This window comes from Nyctibius grandis, chromosome Z, assembly GCF_013368605.1.
Source record: "Nyctibius grandis isolate bNycGra1 chromosome Z, bNycGra1.pri, whole genome shotgun sequence".
Lineage (NCBI taxonomy): Eukaryota > Metazoa > Chordata > Aves > Nyctibiiformes > Nyctibiidae > Nyctibius > Nyctibius grandis.
The window spans coordinates 38,841,211-38,865,992 of record NC_090695.1 but is presented as its reverse complement, the minus strand read 5'-3'; the positions used below and the strand labels follow the sequence as shown (position 1 = coordinate 38,865,992).

Genomic DNA, 24,782 nt, shown 5'->3' with positions numbered 1-24,782 from the left:
CTGGCTCCATCCTCATGACACTTGCCCTTTACATATTTATAAACATTAATGAGGTCACCCCTCAGTCTCCTCTTCTCTAAGCTAAAGAGACCCAGCTCCCTCAGCCTCTCCTCATAAGGGAGATGTTCCACTCCCTTAATCATCTTCGTGGCTCTGCGCTGGACTCTCTCTAGCAGTTCCTTGTCCTTCTTGAACTGAGGGGCCCAGAACTGGACACAGTATTCCAGGTGTGGTCTCACCAGGGCAGAGTAGAGGGGGAGGAGAACCTCTCTTGACCTGCTGACCACACCCCTTCTAATACACCCCAGGATGCCATTGGCCTTCTTGGCCACAAGGGCACATTGCTGGCTCATGGTCATCCTGCTGTCCACTAGCACCCCCAGGTCCCTTTCCCCTACGCTGCTCTCCAACAGGTCTGTCCCCAACTTGTACTCATACATGGGGTTGTTCTTGCCCAGATGCAGGACTCTACACTTGCCCTTGTTATATTTCATTAAATTTCTCCCCACCCAACTCTCCAGCCTGTCCAGGTCCCTCTGAATGGCTGCGCAGCCTTCCCGTGTGTCAGCCACTCCTCCCAGTTTTCTGTCATCAGCGAACTTGCTGACAGTGCACTCTATTCCCTCATCCAACTCATTAATGAATATATTGAATAGTACTGGTCCCAGTACTGACCCTTGAGGGACTCTGCTAGATACAGGCCTCCAACTGGACTCTGTCCCATTGACCACCACTCTCCGGCTTCTTTCCTTCAGCCAATTCACAATCCACCTCACTACCCGATCATCCAGACCACGCTTCCTCAGTTTAGCTGCGAGGATGCTGTGGGAGACCGTGTCAAACGCTTTACCGAAATCGAGATAGACCACATCCACAGTTTTACCATCATCTATCCACCGGGTTATGTCCTCATAAAAGGCTATCAAGTTGGTTAAGCATGACTTCCCCTTGGTGAAGCCATTCTGAGTGCCCCTAATGATCCCCCTATCCTTGATGTGCCTAGAGGCAGCACCAAGGACAAGTTGTTCCATTACCCTTCCAGGGATGGAGGTGAGGCTGACCGGTCTATAGTTACCCGGGTCCTCCTTCTTGCCCTTTTTGAAGACTGGAGTGACATTCGCTTTCCTCCAGTCCTCAGGCACCTCTCCCGTTGCCCACGACTTAGCAAAGATGATGGAGAGTGGCCTAGCAATGACTTCCGCCAGCTCCCTCAGCACCCACGGGTGCATCCCATCAAGGCCCATGGATTTATGGACGTCCAGATTGCTTAATTGGTCCCTGACCCAGCCCTCATCAACCAAGACAGACTCCTCCTCTATCCTGACTTCTTCTGGGGCCTCAGGGGTCCAGGGCTCCTCAAGACAGCCTCCAGCAGTATAGACAGAGGCAAAGAAGGCATTCAGTAACTCCGCCTTCTTTTTATCCTCTGTCTCCAGGGCACCCACCTCATTCATCAGTGGGCCTGCATTGCCTCTAGTGTTATTTTTACCTGCAATGTATTTGAAAAAGCCCTTTCTGTTGTCCTTGACCTCTCTTGCAAGGTTTAGTTCCAAGGAGGCCTTAGCTTTCCTAGTTGCCTCCCTACATCCTCTAACAACAGACTTATATTCCTCCCAAGTGGCCAGCCCCTCTTTCCATGATCTGCACACTCTCTTCTTCCACTTGAGTTTGCCCAGCAGTTCCCTGTTTAACCATGCAGGTCTCCTGGTACCCTTTCTTGACTTCCTACCTGCTGTGATGCTCTGATCTTGAGCTCGGAAGAAGCAGTCCTTGAATGCTAACCAACTATCTTGGGCCCCCTTACCTTCTAGTACCCTATCCCATGGGATTTCCCCTAGCAATTGCTTGAAAAGGCCAAAGTTGGCCCTCCTGAAGTCCAGGGCTGTGATTCTGCTAGCTATTCTGTTCCTGCCACATGAGATACTGAACTCCACCATCTCATGGTCACTACAACCAAGGCTGCCCTCAACCTTCACCGCTTCAACCAGACCCTCCTTGTTAGTGAGAACAAGATCCAGCAACGCTCCTCTCCTAGTTGGCTCCTCCACCATTTGCATCAGAAAGGTACCATCAATGCACTGGAGGAACCTCCTGGACTGAGGATGGCTGGCTGAGTAGGTCTTCCAGCAAATATCAGGGTAGTTGATATCCCCCATGACAACCAGGGCCTGTAACTGAGAGACTGCTCTCACCTGCCTGTAGAAGGCCTCATCACCGTCCTCATCCTGATCCGGTCGCCTGTAATAGACACCCACAACAGTATCACCCTTGCCAGCCTGCCCCTTAATTCGCACCCGCAAATCTCAACTCGCTCCTGATCCGCCCCTGGATAGAACTCAATACATTCTGGTTGCTCACTCACATAAAGAGCAACTCCACCACCTCTCCTTACTGGCCTGTCTTTCCTGAACAGGACATAGCCATCCATGACCACATTCCAGTCATGCGAGGCGTCCCACCAAGTCTCTGTAATTGCCACTAAATCATAGCCCCCGACCGAACACAGATTTCTAACTCCTCCTGTTTATTCCCCATGCTGCGTGCATTGGTGTACAGGCATTTCAGGGAGCGAGCTGAGCACACCGATTTCACCCTAGGGGGATGGGAGGCCTCCTGGTCTACATCAATACTAGAGCATTGCCCCAGTGGTGCAAGCCCAGCTACAACCCCATCCCCCTTCAAATCTAGTTTAAAGTTCTCTGAATGAGCCCTGCTAATTCCTGTCCCAGAACCCTTTTGCCCCTATGACATAAACCTTTCCCATGTATTACCATCATGCCTGGTGTCCTGTAAAACCAGCTTTTATTAAAGAAGCCAAAGCCCTACCTGTAGCACCAGTCTCGTAGCCAGGCATTTATGGAGAGTATCCTACTATTCCATCCCACGTCATCACCCAAAAATGAGAGGAGGGAGGAGAAAACAACTTGCGCCCCAGACTCTTTCACCAACCGTCCTAGGGCCTTGTAGTCTTTCTTCATCCCCCTCAGACTACAGGACGCAGCTTCCTCCCCACCTGTCTGGAAGATCAGCAGGGGGTAGTAGTCTGTCGACTGCACCAGGCTGGGGAGTTCCCTGGTGATATCCCTGATTCGGGCTCCAGGTAGACTGCAGACCTCCCTGTGATGAGGTTCAGCTCTGCATATTGGGCCCTCAGTTCCCTTTAGGAGCAAGTCTCCAACAACTAAACTCTTCTCTTCTTCCTTGTGGAAGAGGTTGCTATACACCTGACAGGTTTTTCTGACTGTGGTGAGACCTCTGATATAGGTTGCCTATCCACCACATCCACATTGAACTGGCTGTATTCCACCAGGGCCTCATATCTATTTCTCAGAGGCACCTGGGGAGGTGAGGTAGGCAAGGAGGGCGCTCGCCTTTTGCCACGACCATAAACTTGCCTCCACTCACTCACTCCTTTACTTTCTCAAATCTCCAACAGAGTGCATTGAGTCACAGTATATTCCAAGAAAGGTTGGAAAGAAAATGAGGTGCTGTTTCAACAGCTGTCAAACAGCCACCATGATAAAAAGAACAAAATGTCTTCAAATGTCAGATGCTTTACACCATTGGATTTAATCATGCCAAGGCATCATGATCCTGGAAGACAGCATCAAGCTACAGTTTCCAAGAAACAATGTAGGAATCTATTTTTTGTATACAATCAGTAAGATTATTTAAAACTAACTTTAGAGTCTGTTGACAGGCTGAAATATGATTTATCACCTGCCCTGATACCTTTAGTAGCAAAGCAAACTCTCTGAGCTGAACTTACTTTTTCCTACACAGCTTGCAATTCTTCTCACGTCTCAAGAACGGAAACAGGACCATGTTTTCTGGCTCCCACAAGACAGTTTCTTATATCCTTTTCATAGTCTTCAAGTCTAGAGAGAGAACTACTATGAGCATCTTGAAAGTCTACAGCCCACAGAAAATGGAAATATTTCCCAAAGAAACTTAGGAGTATCTCCTGTAGTGATTTCATTCACAAGTGCATCTTGATGAAGGACTTTAAATTCCATGTAAATAATTCCTGGGATAAAGAAATCTTGTGCTACCATGTTTACACTCCAGAAAAAAAGGCAGCTGATGTTATGAATGGCAATGAAAAATTTTGTAAGAGCTGATATACTCCAAACCTTAGAGCAGTAAATTGAGACACTACGTACAAGAGCTCTCACTACTGCCTTAGTCTAATGCCACTATCATCCATCTCCTTGGCACTCTGGTAACACACAGCAGCAAGGAAAGCAGGAAAAATGAACTATCACGCAATGGCAGTGGAAATGATGGATGAGAACACATGGATAAGCAATTCCCACAGGAGCTGAGAAGCTTACTCTTCTGAGCTCAGAATCCAGAACTTTTGAAACAGATCAGGAGTAAGAAAATATAACAAATTCAAATGAAGTTACTGCAAGTATCTAAGAAATAACCAATACAGTTCTACAATTTTTTTCAAACACAAGAAAGATAAATAGAATCTATGTACTCAGAAAAACAGTATTTACTTTAGGACATAGGTGCCATATATTGAGAGAATAAGGAAAAAGAGGGACAGGAAGGCAGTAAGAGGAAGTAAACATAGTAGTATTAGAAGGTATTATTACAGTCAATAGCTTTGGAAAAGAAGAATACAACATGCATCACACGGAATTAAACATAACAGTGTATTTTAGTGGTAGAAAATGAATAACAGGCAGTGCTAGGCAAAAATTTTGATTCACTGTCTTGATGACATAGCAAAAAAGTCCTTTAAAAGTCTAACACACCACACTGTTTTTCCCATTTGGCCTGAATGCTATGCACAACGTTATTTGTTTAAACATGCATCTCTTTATGCTCTGTTGCTGATTTCCCAGTTTGAAATAATTTACTTTTTTACATGTTTATTGTTTCTTCTTTGTCAGTAAACTTAAAAGAAACAAAGCCATCTGCCATGAGGTACACACAGCTGCCTCCCACTGAAACTGGTGCTATGCTAAAAATATCTTTAATTAATATTCTGCACAAATGCTTATCATAAAAGCTGTAGACAAAGCACAGAGTAGGCAGGGAATTTACAAGAGACCGCTTACTAAGTTCAAAATTGCTCCCAGTTTTTACTCATCTGCTCATTTAATAAAAGAATCATTTTTTTCCCCCTTAATGAAACCCAGTGCAAAACTTTATTTATATGAAAGTTACTGACTGGCTTAAAGGGTTGATAAAAATTTCATTTTTACATTGCCTATTGAAATGCAGTTGACTGGTAGTTATAACAGCTGAGCAAACACTCAAAATATATGCACTAAAATAAATTCTGCCAATTGGTTTTATATCCTCACAATCCTGTTTATTCTAACTCTACTAGCATTCATAGCAGTGCTTTATTATTTTGTTTAAAGTTAATTACTAAGTCTTTCTCTAAACTTCCAGTGGCCATGTATGGCCTTTGCTTTCTTCTTCCAACTAAGTTCAATTTAGTTTTAACAATCTGTTAACAATCTTAAACAATCTCTAAATATATATCAGTCAAACATTGAATTCAGTCTTGTTCCTCAATACTTTATAAGTCAGTAAATCAAGAGAAAAAATCACCAAGCGTGAGACTCTGTGGTGACATTCTGGATGTCATTCTGTGAACAGATATGCTTACGGATAACCTGCAAACAGACAGCTACAGATTTAGTGAATCATTTACTGCACAAAAACTCACTCAGCAATGACAGTGTATTATAGAAACTTGTGAAAATGAAGTATTTGTCTCACTGCAGTTTCTAAAAAACAGGGGTACTAATCATAAAAATTACCGTTGTACTTGGTTCTCTGATGAGTCAGACTAAGGCTAAGTGGTACTAGAGATAGAGCAGTATTTCATGACACAGCCCATTTTTTTAGATACTTCTCTGAACTGCAGATAAAGGAGATGTTTGAATGAGTATACTAGTATTAGACCTCATTATTTTGCATTTTTAACTACTATAAAATAAAGCCACCTTGCTCTTATGATTGGAATTGTAAATTATGAGGAGTTTGGGTTTTACACTGAAACTTCACCAATATAATCTTAAATAGAATAGTGGTCATGGTAAGTTATTTAAAGCTGTTTATTCAGTATGTAAATACATCTGCCCAAACAGAAAATCCAGACATGATATGGAAATTAATCTATACCCTAGATTTCAATTGCCCTCTTCTCTTTTATTTCTATGTATTATTACCTTTCATTACACACATTAGGTATTGGGATCTTTCTTACTTCTCAAAGTTGTTCAATCTTTGTGCAACACAATGCATAACCTATTGACATTTATTTCTGTATCATTTGAGTGTATGTTGCGTTAAAGATAGAAACTAATTTAATTCCAGTAGGGAAGTGAAAAAACAGTTCTTGTCTTGACACAGGAAGTTATGTTTCATACTCCTATTTTAGTATCAGATGGGGGTAATTCTGAAACAGCTTCTCTATGTGAGTTTGGTGGCACAAAAAAAAAAACAACCAAATTTTTAAAATGGAACTTAAAAATAAACCTGTAAAAAAATTAAGGTATGTACAATGTTGGTGATGGGATTAAATGGTCCTGGAAACTCCTCCTAGTTCTATTTTCATATGTAGGAATATTGATTCACACAGCAGAAAAAAAAATCTTTATTTTTCAACACCTATTCTGGGGCATCTCCTGCTTCTGACAAATGCACTTCAGCGTACAAATCACATTTATTTGAGAAAAAAAGGCCAAAAAACACAGTCTTTTAGGAGACACAAGGCCTTGAAATTGCCTTGGTTCAGACATACTTTTTTCTTCTTCGGGTAAATGTTTTAATCAGACACAAGCAGAAGTCACTTCAAAAGTACAGTTTATTATATATTACTTTCCTTTATTATTAATTTTGAAGAACAGGACTAAACTCAAAACATTTTGGCAAACTTTAGAAAAGGTTTATTTAAGGATAATTTAAAAAAAAAAAACCACCTTGGCTTGCTGTAGGCATCTTATCCAGCACATGACTATTAAACCTTATAATCCCTAAAATGTGTTTCTATGAAGTATTTTTATCTAAACTATAGGAAGAATTTACAGGATATCATGAACCAGGGAAATCACCACTTGACTCATCTCAGATAATCATAAGTCCTCTCTACAGTACATATTTTCTCAGCTATTACACACTCTCAGCCATCTGTGAGTGCTCTTCCAGGTTTTAGCAGAACTAAAAGAGGACTCTCGTCCTACAACTTCAATTTTACAAAATGGGAAATATAATCACTAGATTATATTCATATTATTGAAATAATGGAAGAAACAGGTGTTTTCTAATAAGAACTCAGTTCCCAGTTGCACTGTTCCATTAAACGTATTTCTCTACTTCTCTCTTGCCTGACAGTGACCCAGTTCCAGAGTTGTTATATTTATTCATGTGACAGCAGGAAAAGTTTTAAAGATTGTTCAACTGTTTGCTTAATGTTTAGTTCTCAAGAAAATGGATCACTTCAGTTTTATTCAAATCATTTTTATCTATATTACTGTATAGATAGATACATCTGTCTATACACTTACATACTCTAAACACCACGATGTGTGGATAAGAAGGGAGTAACTAGCGGTCATTGGTCTGATAAACTTTTTATGGGCTTGTAAATTGCTTCAGAAAAATAAATGTGTGCCTCTACCTATAAAAAGCTTCATATTTCTACAACCAAAACCGCAAACTGTTTTGAAGATGCTGAGATATTTAGTTTCCTGTTTTTCCCATCAGTTTCATTTCTCCCAGGAGAGAAAAGTGCTAAAACTCCATCAAGACAGACCAACTGTTCTTACAGTCATCCTAGATCAAGAAGGGGCAGAATATACCAGCAGTCTTACTGTAAATTTTCAAGCAATACCCAGATAAATTTTGCAGATTCTGATGGCTCAGACAAAATTTAAGATAAATGTTAGAAATCTTTAAGGGATTTAGGCAAACTAAATCTAGAATCCATATCTTCCAAGATTTTCTCCTTACTCTTATAAACATACCCAGCCAGGGCTCATTGAACAACGAATATGCAGCTCTTTGTAGAACTAACTTCCTAGATAAAATACAGACAGAGGCTGCATTAATTTTATTGTCAGTACTATTTGAATTTTCTTTTAGAAATAGGCTTATTTATTTAACTCCTAAGACTGTCAAATATCATACAGAAAACTGCTATAAATGTGGTTGAACAAAAAGAAACTAAAGCCGATATAAACTAAAACCATCTATTTTATTTCAAGCTATCACCTTTCATGTTTTACTTCACTTGAAGCACTTCTGAATTTTGAAACAAAATCTACTGATCCACACATTTCCTTTCCCTATTTAATTTGCAAATATAATTCTACCAAAATAAATAAGGAAATGAAGTCATAGAAGTAGTTACTACCAGATTAAAATTTGTAAATATCCAGTTCGGTAGCCATTTTCAAAAGTAAAGTAGGTGGATAGATCTTCATCTACTATACTTCAAAACAAATGAGCACAGATTATTAAGTACTTGCATCACTTTTTTAAGATACAACACAGATGCAGCTGCTATTAGTTATCTCTCAAATAAGAACATGTCAGATTTGACGTCTTTCAGTACATTTTGAATTTTCAAAGCCTCCATTTTCTTTTCACAGTCATAAATATCTCTGTGGAACAGAAAATTGCAAAATTGGATTCAAATATTAAATGCATCTTTACTGACATGAAAAATCATCTGTATAAAGTAAGTCATGCAAAACTACATACTAGTAACTAGGATAAGGCTACCAACTACATATAATTATCCTGCCTGCCTAACACCTGTTCTTTACCCTTCACTCTAGGTAGTGCATTGATGCTGAAAAATTTTGAGAGACCCCGCTTCAGGTTGAAAAATCTTTTGTCCCGGAGAATTTATTTGCTTCTGTATTAAGAGGTCATTACATTAGATTTGCTGTGATTGCAGCTAAATGCCACTCAGGAGTGTATTGACTTTTCTACAGCTTTTGTCTCATTATATTGAATACTACTTTATTTACAGGGAATTAAAAAGTAGTTTTTGCTAGTCTGACGTCCAACAGCAAGCCATTGTTTAATTATTTTTTGTTTGATCCGCCATTCGATTTCTAATCTGAAAGTAAAACCACATTCTAACTGACAGATCCTATCATACGAGCAGATCTCAAATCAGCAAGACAGACAGAGGAAGCATTTGCTCACCACAGTGCACATCACTCCTTTTGAGAGCTAAAGTATAAAACACGGATGATAAGAAACAGACATGCAGTCATCTTTTAATAAGAACCAAAAGGATGTCATGCAAGAAGAATGGGAATTCATCTTCAGCACTTTCCCTCAAGCATTCTGCAAGAGGGTTATCTATTTAGGTAATATACTAACCTAGTAGCACAGAAGGAGAAACCCCAGACAGAAAAGCACTGTTGCCAAAAGGACAACACAATTTCAAAACAGCGAGGAGATGCTTGTTGTAATCCATCCTCTGTTCCCTGAATTTCTGCCATAGGGATCTCAAACACTGGGTCTCCGAGGAGGAAGAGATGCCAACTGTGCTCCTCTTGAGCAGCCCCTAGCCGTTAATTCATGAAGTGTCAATGAAAGGCTGCCTGTTCACCGCATCCCTCTGGCTGGCTGGCTGCAGCAGTGGGTGGTGACTAGTGGGATGATGTAACCCAAAGTGGTTGTCGGCAGTAGGTCACGGTTCATCTGCTTCCACTAAGGAATTGCAGCTGTGCAATCTACAGCCTTTCCTCAGGAGAAGATTGGCCACATGCATGAAAGCATCCTGTAGCTGTTACTTCCATCTTCCCCAAAGAAGACACAGGAAAGGAGGAGATTAGAGAGAACCGCAATGGGTCACCAGTATGGCCAAACATTCAGCTTCAGTGAGACAAGGGCCATTAAACAAAGTAATCCCAAAGTATTAAGACACGCAGGTGAAAACTTAAGGAATGTAAGTTCTAAAACAAGCAAAATATTTGAAAATGCTGTTCAAAGTCTCCAGCCTCCAGGTTCCAATCCATTTTCTAAGCAGTGATACAAACAGATTACACTGTAAAATCAAGCATAAAGTCTGCAAAAAGCGCAACATTAGTCCTTCAGAAGAAAGGACTAGCAATTTAGAAAAACAAGATATCACAAATAAGTGAAAATATGCTGGAAAAATAATGTTAGGAAATCGCTGGCTAGCTCCCCTCAGTTCACAGGAAAGCTAATGGATTTCTCATTTCAGCACGTGCCCTTTGTCTCTCATTCTCCTGAGGGACATTCTAGTGAAGAACAAATGGAGGATTTTTTCAAAAATAAACTAAGGAAAAGTCAACTAAATTTGAAAGGAAAATATAAACTCATGCTTTCTTTTACCCTAGTCCTAATCACTCCTTTTCATTCCTTTCTCCCTCTGAGTTTAAGACTGTACTTCTACATGTTTGTGTCCCCGCTCTGAAGGTTAACAGAGTGATGACTATGCAATGCAATCTGTGCCTCTTGTTTCTCTGATTCTCATCGATGCAGGTTGTTGTTTTCGATTCTAATGTTCTCCGTGTCCTTTCAGTTCATCTGGAAATGAAAAGGCAAGACATTCTGAAACCCAGAACTGCTAAAAACCTTGCAGAAGTTGGTGACTGGTATTTTTGACTCTTCTTCAATGGTGTAATAGTAATACGGCTTCAACAAATTCTCGCTCAGTTGTAAACGTCAGCATGCAGCAAAGTTTCCTTATTAGATGCAAAGCGCTGTCTTCGTTGAAGGGTTATCTTCTAGAAGTTAATTACGTCTGAATTGTTTCCAAAATGAACTCATGGAAAAAATGACAGCTGACAAGAAATACAGTAGGAAACCAGATTAATTTGAAGGCAGGATAGAGGAACCTGCACAGAAAATGAGATTTCAGAAACCTGCACAACACACGAGTAGTGTAGCAAGAGCTACAGAACTTAGCTATTAGCTGAGATATAAGGATGAAATTCAAGTTTGTCCTATAGTTATAAATGTGGTCTAGTCTAGTATCAGGGATGTGCCTGTGTGTGCACACAGCGAACTTAAGTCATGAATTCCCTGCATGATCCAGGAACTCCCCAGACAGCCATCCGCATAGGTGAGAAAATAGATCGATTCGAAACAGTGAGTTGACTACAACAAAGGTGATTCACTGAAATCCTAGCCATCTTCAGAACAAAGTATCTGACTACTTAGCCTGGGAGTGCTTCAGGTGGAAATTTTGGACTGTCTTGAAAATGCCTCCTGAAAGGTGGTCAAATTGCATTGATCAGTTTCTATGATTCAATACGATGATTAACATCCTGGGTGGAGAAATCCCACCCTTCCTTACAGATACTCCCTAGGAGATTGCTCTAGAAAATTCAGTAAAGACTGAAGGAATATGACAGTTATAAATAGTCAGTAGAAACTCTTCCTGCAGATCCAGACATGGTTACATACAATAGTCCTCGGTACATGGTTAGTACGGTTAGGAGATTTTTTTTACGTAATCCAAGCCAATAAATAGTGAAGGACTATGCATGTTCTGGAGTGGTCATGCAGGATCAACCGAGTGTAAAAAGTGGTGCAGAGAGTTTCGCCTGATCCTACTGAAAACAGTAAGGACCCTTGCTATCACTATTTGGACAGTAAGCAATCATCCTGTCTGAAAGAATTCATGAGACCTCTATCCTATGTCACAATCCCAATAAATGGGGCTTTTTTCTTAAACATACTTTCCGCCTATGAGTGTCTGTACAAGAGCAGGGCAATAGCTAAAGAAAGTGACCATCGACGTATGTAGCCGCAATCAGACGAAATACAAGAAGCAAGCTTCTGGAGAACAGAAATACATTAAATGTATTTCACAAATACGGATATTTTATGTGCAAAGGAAGAGAAAGACCTGACATTCAAATGAGGTCAACAAAAGAAAAAGAACAGGTAGAATAGCATAGAACAGCATAGCTTAGCATAGCATAGCATAGCATAGAATAGAATCAAATAGTTCAGTTGGAAGAACTACAATAATCATCTAGTCCAACTGCTTAAATAACTGAGTAACTCAGGGCCTTTGCAAAGAGGGTTCATGCTTGACACCAAAGAGACCAAAGGCAGAATATCCATCTATCTGCCAAAATAATGCTACAAAGTGCACTCTAAATGCTGAAAAGTATCCTAAAGTGGTGGTGGTGGGAGATTGTCATTGATCAGCCTAAGCCATCATCGAGAAAAGATGTTTCCAGGCAAATTATAAATCTGCCATGTTGGGGAAGAAGTTTCATAGAAACAGGCATTCAGGTGACTTGTAGTGGAATTCTTTTGCTTATTAGAAAAACTATATTATATAATGACAAAAGTCAAGGACTGGTGCTCTAGACTGCCTTTAGCAGTCAAAAGGCAAAAATGGAAAAAGGACTCTGAATGTATGTTGTCCAAAAACGTAAAATAATAGCTTTCTCAGTTCAGGGCCAGTGGGAGGCTGAAAGGAGTTAAACATAGAGAGAAGAAAGGCTTGTTTTCATACCTCTACATCACAGAACATAGAAAATCAGGTAAAATACAATACAAACATAGATTTTAAAAATCCATGGAAAAGTTAGAAAAACCACAAAAATTACAGAAAACATCAATGAGTGGAGAGCAAAAATAAAGTAGGAAATACAGAGGGTGAAAAAGCTGACCAACTTGGCTTGGAAAATGAATGAAGTCAATGATAAATAAGCAAGATTTTCACAGAATTATGCGAGAAAACTGATCCACACACTGAACAAACTAGAGTGACGTGTATAAGATGTAAAGCTAAGTGTAACATAACAACAACAAACTTCTGAATACAGGTACTGTGAGGAAAGAATTGTTCACGGAGAGTGGAAATAAAACTGTTGGGTAAGCACTCATGCATTCGAAAATTATCTGGGAGAAAATTATTTTGGGAAATAATTATTTTAAAAAAAGATCCAAATGGGTCTGTAGAATAAGTCTGCCAATCACAAGTCCCATTTGGATATAGGCGAAGATCTCAGTATTACTATTGGAGAGGAAACTACTGGCAAGAATTGTGTCATTATGGAAAACTAATATCCCAAGCACACTTTGGAAAAGAAAGTACTACTAACAATGGTAGGCACAGTAATTTCTAGATGTGGTAGCTACGAGAACTTGAAAAATAAATGAAAAACATGTAATCAACAGACCAAAAAAAAAAAAAGTAACTACTTTAGACCTAGTTTTGGTAAGCAGGAATGAAATAATGCAAAATATACTTGGATGAAGTAGCTGTATGTTTATTTATTTACATAAACAGATGGGAAGATAAAAAATAAGTTGGTAGAATAGGCTTTTATTGCAAAAATGTCAGTCTGTGAAGAATTAAGGCCTCTGGTAAGCAAATTAAGTCAAACTAAAGAGTTCAAAGTCTCAAACAGTATAGAGGTTTAAATCTCCCCAAGTCAAAGCTACATAAAAGCCCTACTTGGAACACAAATCCCAAACAAGTAAGAAAAGCACCCAGAACCAATGTAATGAATCATTGTATATAAAGGGATATCAGTAATAATATGTGTGCCTGCAAAAAATGAAGAAAAAAAGAAAGACTGTACTTCAAAGAAAGCTGGGATTTAGCACAATGAGGTTAAAACAAGAGTCACTAAAAGCCAAACGGGATATAACCCCAAGGAAGAAAATAATAAAGATGATGAGATAGGAAAAAATGAGAAATACTGCTGGGTGAAACTGGAATCAAGCTCGAAGGCAGGGAATTTCAGCCTAGAAAAACAAATGAAGTTTTGATATAAATTTTAAACAAGATTAGTTGCATTGACCATATGGAGAAAGGCACAGAATGAGTATTATAAAGTAAGAACATTTAAATGTAATTGCCATAGCAAATGCTGAAATACAATTTTAAAACTTACAATATTTTAAGGGGAAGGTAAGAAAGGGAAGAGACAGTAAATAAGATCCATGTGAAGATAAGAACAAGCTGGTATTTATCACATCAAATGCCCAGTATTTAATAGTTCTTCTGCAGCAAATGGTGAAAAAACAGCGAAATGTGATGATGACTTATTGTCAACACAAAGAAGCATTATGTGACCTGAAGAAACAAAGGTATAAAAAAGGAATGACAATTGGTAGTCTGAAGTGAAAATCACACACAGGTATCCTATTCCACAAAATTCAGTGTAGAATCCTACTTATGAGAACTTCTGACCCTACAAAAAAAAAGAGCTAATACAAAACCCTAGACTTCATAGACATAGTAGAAAAGGGATAGTTAAATGGGATACTTCTTATCCGGAGAAACCTTCAAAGCCCAAGAGCTTTAGGTCAGGCCCAAAACACTGATGACCGGTTTAAGAATCAAGAGCTACAGAAGTGCTATAAACAACTATCAGGTTTGGTTTTGTTTAACTTCTCAGATATTTATATGTTGTTACTCTGAGGCAACTGCTCTCTCCCAATCCAATTTGCAAGCATTCTATGACAAAAACCTAGGGCTGGCTAAAAAAAACCCCATCTATTTCATTGAAACCTTAAAAATAAGCTATGCAGTAAGTTTCCTACGTACTTTGCACTGAATTCACCTTCTGATTAACCATATACTCCGTACGGTAACTAACATTGTATACAAAACAGCTCTGTGGAAAAAAGACAACCTAGATCCAAGACCCTTCTTTGCTTATTTGACACCTTACCTACACAAGCTATGCAATAACTTCAGCTCATGCTCTTGCTTCATGCTCTAGTCATTTTTTCTCTCTCCATAGTTTTCTATCACCTCATCTTTTTTTTTTTTGTCAATAGAAACAAACGGGTCTCCTACTCTCCAGGAGTTTTCCCCACTTTTCAGGCCAAACAAATCTCATGCAGAAAAATGTGAAGCTCCCAGCCCTCAGTACCTGAATGCCTGTAATACAGGCTGCAGTATGCAGGAGTACCCTCAGCACAAGTCCCTGGGAGACAAGGCAAATGCTACCGAACAATGTGTAAGTCTCAGGACAGGGAAAGGTCATGGCACCCCTTTGATGACTGAAAAGCATGCAAATCAAAAATTATGGGCATGCAACATAGTCCTTTTCCAGAAATCACTGCAGTCTCCTGTCTCATGCTTGGCCTTTGACACAATAAACTTTCCATAGAAATGTCAGATAATTCTTCAGAGCCAGAGTCTGGTTGCTTTGGTAAAGATAAGTAGATAAGGAGGTCCATGCACAGCTCCTGGATGCCTTTACTAAGAAGGAGTTTTTACTGAAAAGCGTAGGGAGGTAGAACTTATTTTGATTTAGGGCAACATTTCATAAAAATACATAAATCAGAAATATATGAGAATTTTAAAGAAAGGCCAGCCCCTGAAATATTGAAAGGTTCACAGTAAAACTGTAATTCCTGTAGCTGAGTTGCACAAAAATTCCTTTGCCAAAATGTTCTAGAAAATATCCTCACAGGTTAGACCCGTAGCACATCACGCAGTCTTTCTCTTTAGGTTGTCACAAAAGAGAGATCATGTGCTGATGGATAGGATGTTCCATTTCCCTGACATGATGAAAATTATTTCACTTCATTTAATTAAGATTAATAATCTAAGCAAGAAAGCACCTTTTGCTGTGCCAAATTTGATGTGATTTATGAGAATATTCTATCATTTCAAAGAGACAAAAATATTTGAGAATACAAAGAGACGTTTTGTATATATAACAAGATGAAAATAAAACAATGCATCTTCTGAAAATATTTTTTTTGAGTAAACATTGTAAGCCTTCTCCCTTTTACAAAACTGTCTTTTGTGATATAAATGGAAAGAAATTATTACTTCATCAGTCACTACCGTAAGCCACCTTCTTTTCATGGTATGTACTTTTTCTAGCAAAATTAAAGAAGGCATCACATGTGATAATGGCCTAGATTTAACACAATGAAAATAAAACTCAAAAGAATGTTAAATCTGCAAATACCATGAAATGCCAAGACTAATTTCTTCCACAGGCTTTATAATGGTTTTTAATATTGTTAGGACTGACTGGAAAATTGGAATTTCAACATTTCCTTTTGTCTCACAATAAGAACACAGTAAAAAAAAAAAAAAAGCACTGGGAAACAAACCAAGATAAAAATTCTAATACACTTTGACATTTGCAGTTACAAGTATAATTTAAATCAAGTGTTTTGAAATTACTTGTATGTCTTAGAACAACCTTTAGCCTGCATTCTTCTGTAATAATTGAGTCTCTTTACAGACTACACGTCCCACATTGTCTCATACACTTCAGACACTTATTGACACTTGGTCCATCACTGAATTCTAATTTACAGAAGAAATTAGACATCAAAAAGTTTATGCTATTTTAGGAAGGAGTATTGTCAAACTGACTTGAAACCAATGAATTGTAATAATAATTGCACAAGTCAGAACCTGAAATATCAACATATGAGTCCAATAGATCAGAGTAACTTTTAAGCGTTAAAAACTAGCCTTTTTGCCTCTGCTACATTACAAGACCTAAATTCCAGTCTCAAATGCCCGCATCCATGCTTGCCTTCCTGCTGCTCCGATAAAGTCTCTGTTACCACTTCCTTAAGACAGATTTGTATCTGTCTTCATGGACAGGTCTGCACTTTTCACTTACAAGCTGTTGCCCCCAGTCATGGAAAAAATGTGCTGGAACAAACTTTTTTTTTAACAGCAAATTCTGCTTTATCAAACTATTTCTTCATTCAGAATTAAATATTTGAATGCAATATTTTCATAAAGTCTGAATTTGTGTTTAAATAAAAATTTCCAGCAAAATCAACACTTCACCTATGCAAGAATTTACTTATTTTCAGTCAAAACCACATTTTTGTGAGAAATTTGCCCAGGTATACCTTACAATTTCTTACACTTCTTAGTTTCTGAGCTGAGGGGAGAGTAGGGAGATGGCTTCACTTCTTCCCTTGCTGAATTGATATTCACTTATAACTTTACCTTTTTTTGCTGGTTCTGCATCAAGCATGTACAACTTGTGCAGTAAAATTGCACTGTTGTAGAGACAGAAAAAAATCATTAGAAATTTTGTTCTACAAAGTCAAAATCCAAGTAGTAAAAAATCTGTTGATATAACAGTGCTTTTTTCTTTTCCTCTTCCTTTTCCCATTTCCATTTGATAAATAATCAATCTTATCCTTTTTTCTTTTCCCCTTCCTTTTCCCATTCCCATCTGATAAATAATCAATCTTATCCTTTTTTCTTTTCCCCTTCCTTTTCCCATTCCCATCTGATAAATAATCAATCTCTTATCCTTTTTTCTTTTCCTCTTCCTTTTCCCATTGCCATTTGATAATCATTTATTTGAAATCTCACAGTTTATCTTCTTTGAAGGCAAAAAATTCTCTGCATATGTATATTGCTAGCTCTGTTACAAAAAAAAAAAAAAGACAAATGATATCAAGAAATTTAGATCTAGAAAAACCTGTCTGGGTGAAGGTTCATGGAAATTATACAGACTGATTCTCCCTCATCCTTTCCTTTTTGCAGTTACCTCTACTGCCTGAATCCTTGCTATGAAAAGAACACATTTAGCACAGCACTGAAATATTCTGATTTCTTTTTTAAAACTGCTATCTCACACAGCTTTTCAGTTTTATAAATTAAATTGCTTTTGTCAGACTTCTTGCAAGGCTTTTGATTCCTGTGGAATTATGATGCAAAGCAAGTGACATCTACAGCATTCAACTAACATTTAGCAGGTTTCAAATGTATTTCTGACACAGTAGGTATCTGCCAGCACTGACCACCTCTCTTCCCTTCCTCCTTTCTCTACATCTGACCTATATATCCAGCCCCACCATTTGGGCAATGCCTTTCATGTACCACTAGGGAGGACTTCTCAAATTATGGCTGGGAGGTAACATAAAAACCTTGTGGCCTGAGGGAACCATCTGAGCAGAGCACAGACTCCGTGTCCAGCATGGCCATTCGTGCTACCAAAAAGACTGCATGTTTCTCATTGCTCCAGGAGCATCAAACAAGGCTCCAAAAACAGCATGTTTCCTCCTGGCTGCTTCCTGCTAATAATCTGAAGTCTGCCAAAGTAGCTCGAACCTCTCCCCTCTCCACACCCAATCCCTAGGTCACTAACCTTCCCAGCACTGACAATAACAACTCTCTGAAAAAGAATGACGAAATCTAAACCATCTTTCCATACACAGGGAATGGCTTGCCAGGGATTTTATCTGTGGCAAAAATCAGCCCTTACGAGCCTACCATTATTTTTAAGAGCTGTTTGGTTATGGGGCATATTAGGATTTTACACTCTGCAATGACAGAAAAAAAGCCAACAACAAATCTCCAACAGTTTATTCAACTTGCCCTCAATTCCACTACTCCTTTCTCCCCCACACACCCACACACATTTTATATCTTTATTACATCAGAGAATGCTGTCTCAGTGATGTAGTACAGTATAGTACGGTACATCTGGTGGCTTAGGTAATAAATCACAGAACTATTTTTCTAAGCTTTTACATAAAATTGTTTTATCATCTGCTTCTTCCTACTAACACCGCCATCGGTCCAAACGGCTTGCTTGGCTTTGCAAACTTTCCCACTAGCTCACCAGGCCTGGCACAAAAATTTCACAGCTATGCCATTTGCTTGACGGCATTAACAATGAGTCCCTGGTTACATGATGAAATTTCATTTTGCTCTTCTGAAGCCTCCACTCCCCACATTCTACAAGAATGACAGCTTGGGAGACCAGCCCTGCCCCCTTGTCTGGCAACAGAGGTATTAGCAAACAATAAAAACCAACGGTCTTCTCTGGGAACTCCCAACATCTTTTCAAAACACAGCTGTAACAAACTCCAAAGCACTAAAGGAGCTTTAGCCTAAGGTTTCCCCTCCCCACCCCATCCCTCCCCCATCCCAAGTCAGGCTTGTGAATTACAAGCACAACACCCACTCATGTAGATTTAACTACTTGGTTATTGAAACTGTGCAAGTAAAACAAACATTTTTATAGACACCGTTTGCCTAAAGGTTAGAGTATTCCTATATATTTCAAGCCACCTCTATGAGTGGTGTGTTAAAACAGATTTTTTAAGATTGAAATTTACTCAAACCTTCATTCTACTTCTTGCTGTCGGTTTGTCAGACCAGCATATTATTTGGTTGCTTAAAATCCTATATATACTGCAGGCCAACTAAGTGAAGTGCTGAGCAGCAGCTTCAGCTGAGCCCAAACAGTATCAGCTGACAGCTATGTAACCAGGACATCTGCCACTGGCTACATGGGTGTGCTCATGCTCTAGTGCACCTTCAGATTATCCCACAGAGGAGATAATGGACCAGATTTCACAGGAAAATCACTTTAAGAAAAATACAAAATATTTAGTTGTCATAATACCAATGCATTTTGTAGATCAAATGTATTGGTTGGAGCATCTACTTGAAAAACATCAGTACGCTGAAGCTACATGTTATTAGCTCAAAGTTTCAGTGTACTTAATTCTGCAGTCACAGTAGCATTTCAAAGTAACTGCACTCCATTTTGCCAAGTTCCTTCTCCCACAGATAAGTTTTACTAGTTCCATTGTTTAATAATAAATATCAGCAGCATGTTGGGTAAATATTAAAGAAGCCCCAAACCTGGTGATTCATGCACATAGCTGGTTCCATCACGTATGAGAAACATAGAAACACTAGGTATATGTAATTAACAAACAACAAAATATTACATGCATTTATTAACCTGTTATCAAAATAATTGTTCTTTATTTCCCACAGTTATACTTTTTTTTTTTTTTTGTAAAACTAGGGCCATCTCTGTCTTTGTCTTGTAATTCCCATGAGGATGGGCAGGAAGATCAAAACATCCCCTCAGCTGTCGTGAGTCAAGGCTGATAATCTCTAGTGCACGGAAATCAAACCAGGAAGTAAAAACAGTGCAAAATGAAGCATTCCTCACATTTAAAACTTATATTTACAGTGAATGAGAATGATAAAACAGTGCTCCAGAATAACAGTTTGTTCAAATACTACTTAAAGAAATTTTACTTTCATAGGAAACTGTATTCATACACTCCTTAGGGTTAAGGTTACTTTAAAGTATGGTGATACTCTGTTCACTATCTCAGCTCAATACTCAAGCCCCTCAGCTCAATCCCTAGGTGTTTAGTATGCTGAAAACAATCATGTAGGAAATTCGGCGTTATATAGCAAATCAAAACACTTCTGTACCTAGTAGAAGAGAATCTGTAAGTCTTCAGAAGAAATTAGGATAGCTGTCAGGTTCCTAATGCTGCTTTTTAAGGCCTCATGTAGAAGCAAACAGACTTGTCTAAACACAGTTCATGTTCTGAAGATTATCTTCAAACTAATAAGATCTGAGATTTAAAGTCACATTTTCAGAGTGTGTAAAACTACGTATTTCACCCTAATCTTTCATGCTTGTACTTGGTCAGAAGCCTAGCTTACTGAGCAAATTGTACCACCTCCCTGTGGAGAGTCTGCTCACATCTGGACCAGGTTCTCTGCTAATATGGTATTTTGCTCAAACCACCGCATCTCAGCTTCAAGTCAGTTAAAAGTATATGAATCGAAGATAAGCAATTCAAGCTACAACAATGCAGCATGTAAAACCTGAAATGTTCTCTCTTACAGTGGTGTATACATAAGAACAACTATATTCAGTCAGGCCAAAGCTTTATGTGGTCCAGTTGATAATCTAAAACAGTGGCCACCAGTAGCCACTTAGGGAAGAGTAGAAATAGGATAGGCATCCTCTCTGAGCATACAACCCTTAATAGGACAGCATAGATGTATGCCTATATTCACAATAAATTTAATATTTCACAAATTTATGTTGATTATATCAGAAATTCAGATCTGAATCTCTAATAACAGCTAAGGAATTTATGGAAGTTACTCATTCTTTTAATAACAGCAGGTAGCATTGAGTAGGAAAACCCATTTTGCTTGTAATCATCTCACATTAGAACTATGAGCCATTCATCACCAGAAAAGACACTGCTAAAAAATTATTTTTAGAAGAACTCTCTCAAGATATGGCTGCACTAGTGCTACCACAAAAATAAGAGCAGAATGAGTTCAAGACTTTGGAAGACATTTTGTTTCTGTTTTCTGAAAACAGTAGCTAAGCAGCAGACAAGGACTATTTATTCCTCCTCTGTTTGTGAGACTGTGGAACATCTAATGCTAAATCTATGCCATCTAATCATCACTGTGCAGAAGGATGCAGATCCTATCCCCAAAATACAGTAGTGACAACTTCTGCAGCTCTCCTTATTAGCATAGTTTGTACTATAGTTAGAAGGCAGCCTGTGATAATTTGCTGTTCAACTCTTTCTTTTATCTGAGTAACAAATACACAGGAATGAGAGAAAGATATTTTATTACTCAGTTGAAAGCAGTCCAACTCATTTGAACCTGAAACCATTACACTTTGGAATACACTCAGTTTTCAGAAGCCCCATCTATTCCTAAGCGTTGAGTGTAGCTGGATCAAATCATCATGCCCCCATTATATGATTAAAACAGCCCCTGACCATGCTGTTTCTATGTTTGTCTCTGTTTTCGACTTCCATGGCTCCAGAGTATCCCCCTTCACCCCCATTAAAGGCAATCACAGATTGGGAGTTGGCTGCTTTGCCTTTTTATACATACCACTTGGATCATGAGTAATGAGGGGCATTTCATTTAGGGGTGTTCCTAACAACAGGACCCTGTCCAACTGCCATGTGTCTGTTAACTGAATGTTAAAACACAGTAGCTTAATGTTAGACAAGTCTCCTTGGAAAGTTATTAGCACAAGAGACTGTTTATTGCTAAAACATTCTTAAGCAAAAATAGAAATATATTTTAACACTGTGTCCTAGATTTCCAACGCACATCTCCAAAGAGAGTGTTTTAATCATTTTGCACTTTCTTCTCCTCAATAACAGCTGCTAGCTGGTCTGATAACCCCTCTTGCTCTTTCATTCAAGCTTCAACAAGAACAGTAAATAGCAGCATTATAAGTCCAAAAGAAAGTTCTATGATTTTCCAAGTTTATGAGATTTCTCAAATTACCAGAAACAATAAGGTTATTAATTTTAAAATCAACTTAATCCTAGCATGTTTAGGATTAACGAATACTAAATTCTCCTCAAAAAACTCCTCTGAGGCAGGCAAGAAAGTTTCCCAAGGAATGAGTTAATCAATATGTGAAGCATTGGCGAAATCACATCACTGCTTTACACTACCCTGTCGAAAGGAGTTGAGGGGGGAAAAAAAGAAAGAAAAAAACATGTAAAAATTAGTCAGGGCAAAACCAATAGACAACTTGCTTTTCTGAATTTTCACTTACGATAGCTGTAGCTCACAAATTCACAAACTGAATGGATGAAGCCAAGGCAAACACAGCAAGCTAAACGTTATGTGTTTTACATAATCAACTTACTTATTTTCATTTTTGATACTCTAACCTATATCCCTGAATTAGGAACAGTTAAGAAATAGATGTTATGGCATTTTGAGCTCACAAACATTGCTATTTTCTATTCTTCACTTACATGCGTTTCAAAAATTATGAGAAATATCCTAGTAAAGCACACAAAATTTGATGGAGGAGTGGTCAACATAGTTTGGAGTCATCTGCAAACCTGACAAGTGTACCCTCCATCCCCTCCTCCTGATCATACTGAGATGTGAAACAGAAAAGACCCTGTTGAATGCCCCCTTGTTACTGGCCTCCAGGCAGAGTACAACCCTCTCAAGACGACCATCCAAACAGTGTTTTACTCATCCACCTACGCAAGCTTCATTGTCCTAAAATGAATACAGGAAAATTGTAGTAGACAATGTCCAAAGCTTTGCTAGAGACAGTGTAAATAACATGCAGTGCCCTCACATCATTCACAAATCCAGCCTTTTCATCCTTCATAAAAGGCAGTCAAGTGGATCAGGCAGACTATACTGGAGAAGACTGAGGCAAAGAAGGCACTGAGTACCTCTGCTTCAGCCGTGTCCACTTTGGAGATCTTATCTTATTTTGAAAAGAAAAAGTAAGGAAGATCCCCCCAGAGAAAAACAGATTATTTCTCTTTCATATGGAGAGAGGCTAAGCATGCCGAAAGAGAAGAAAGTTCGAGAGATGGCATGGTATCTCTGAGGTGGTAAAAAGAAGCATCTCCTTGGAATCGTGGAGAAATGTATGAGTTTGCTACCACTGAGTTAGCTGGAAGCAAGTAAGTACTGTAAGGACTGAAATAACAAAGAAAGAACTGCTATTATAAATCTTTTGTTTGTTTCTACTCTTACTGAAGTATTTCATACTAAGTTTTCTTTTTCCCCATTTAAAAAGCTCAGTTTATTGGTTTTATTTTTTAATTGCATTTTTTAAGTTTAAAAAGCCTTTTGGGGAATTAATTACAGGAGAAAATGTAAGCACATCCGCTTCAAAGCTCTCACTGAATCCACATCTCATTACTGCCATTTAATTGTTTCTTCATTAGTCCTGTTCTTTCTCACTTTTATGGAAGAAATAGATGTTTGTTATTTTCTTTAATCAAGGAAAAGGACAACTTCAATCACCTCAAACAATACTTTCTCTGCACTGCATTTTATATAATGAAAACAATTTACATTTATTATCTACCAAAGACATGCTTTAAAAACCTTTAGGTATGTATGCATGAAAGTTTCATGATCATCTAAGGCAGCTAAATGAATTTTCCATATGGAAAATGAAAATTATTTTCCAAAACAAGTTAACACTTAATTTTTAAAAAGCACTGCTGAGCTTGAGTTACACTTAAGTCCTACACTTGAATTTATAGAAAACAATGAGAAGTAATTATTTACTTAGGCTTCTTGATTTGCTTTCTGTGTGCACATAAATATAGTATTTCAACAAGTATTATTAAAAAGAATAAATTCAGCTCTTTCATGAAACTGGAACAGCTTTTTGTATGTACTTACAACAGAGGGAAAGGTTAGTTTAGGCTTCATGCCAGCTTAATCCTTGGCATTTGTTCTTAAACACCCAGCAACATGAGTTTCAATTAGTATTAGATGTAGGAATGTTGTTTTTGTAATAGACACACCTGTTTGCCATGAAACGTGTTGAATCCAGCAACCTGTTTTACATACGCTACATGATAATCTTGTGTAGTCACAATTCCTCTCTTTCCATCATCCCTTACTGATGATATGCTTTAAAAAAAAAAAAAAAGAAGTTATTTGAAAACACTTCAGGACCAGTAAATACAAGAAAAAATAGTGTTCTCTCAGTTCATTCTATATCGATATCATAGTGGTATAGCATCTTCTTGCTTTGACTCCAAGAGACTGCCTAAAGCAAAATAGTTGGAGGTTTTCCAGGTCTTCAAAACACAGCCAAGTAAGCTTTAGTGTATATTTCATCACCTTGACATTAGTTTAAAATACCACTGAAGTAATGCAAAAAATATATCAGATAAGGCTTCATGAATAACCAGAACTCTAGCTGAAATTAAAAAAAAAATTAAAAGTTCTTATGTCTTTAAACAGAGTGAAATCTGTTCAGGAGTTTCCAACAATTCAAAATTCAGTGTTTGTCAACTATTAGATACCTTCCTTTTTACTGAACAACTGAAACTTAAAAAATAATCAATAAAAGAAAACCCTTCACAATGCCACTGACTTTATCCATGTAATTTATTTTAGAGCTTACAAGGGGTGTTTTCCCTTTTAAACCAGGTAAAATCTGCATGCTTTTTTTAAGATAAGACCAATTTATTCAATACTCACTGTTTTTAATTTTCTTATTAACAAATAATTAATTTTAATACCACATCAT

At 38.2% G+C, this 24,782-nt stretch overlaps 1 protein-coding gene across 1 annotated transcript in view; it reads right to left on the bottom strand.

The window, feature by feature from the left end:
- The window catches only part of ADAMTSL1 (ADAMTS like 1), a 518,348-nt gene that overhangs the window by 403,460 nt on the left and 90,106 nt on the right, over positions 1-24,782 (bottom strand).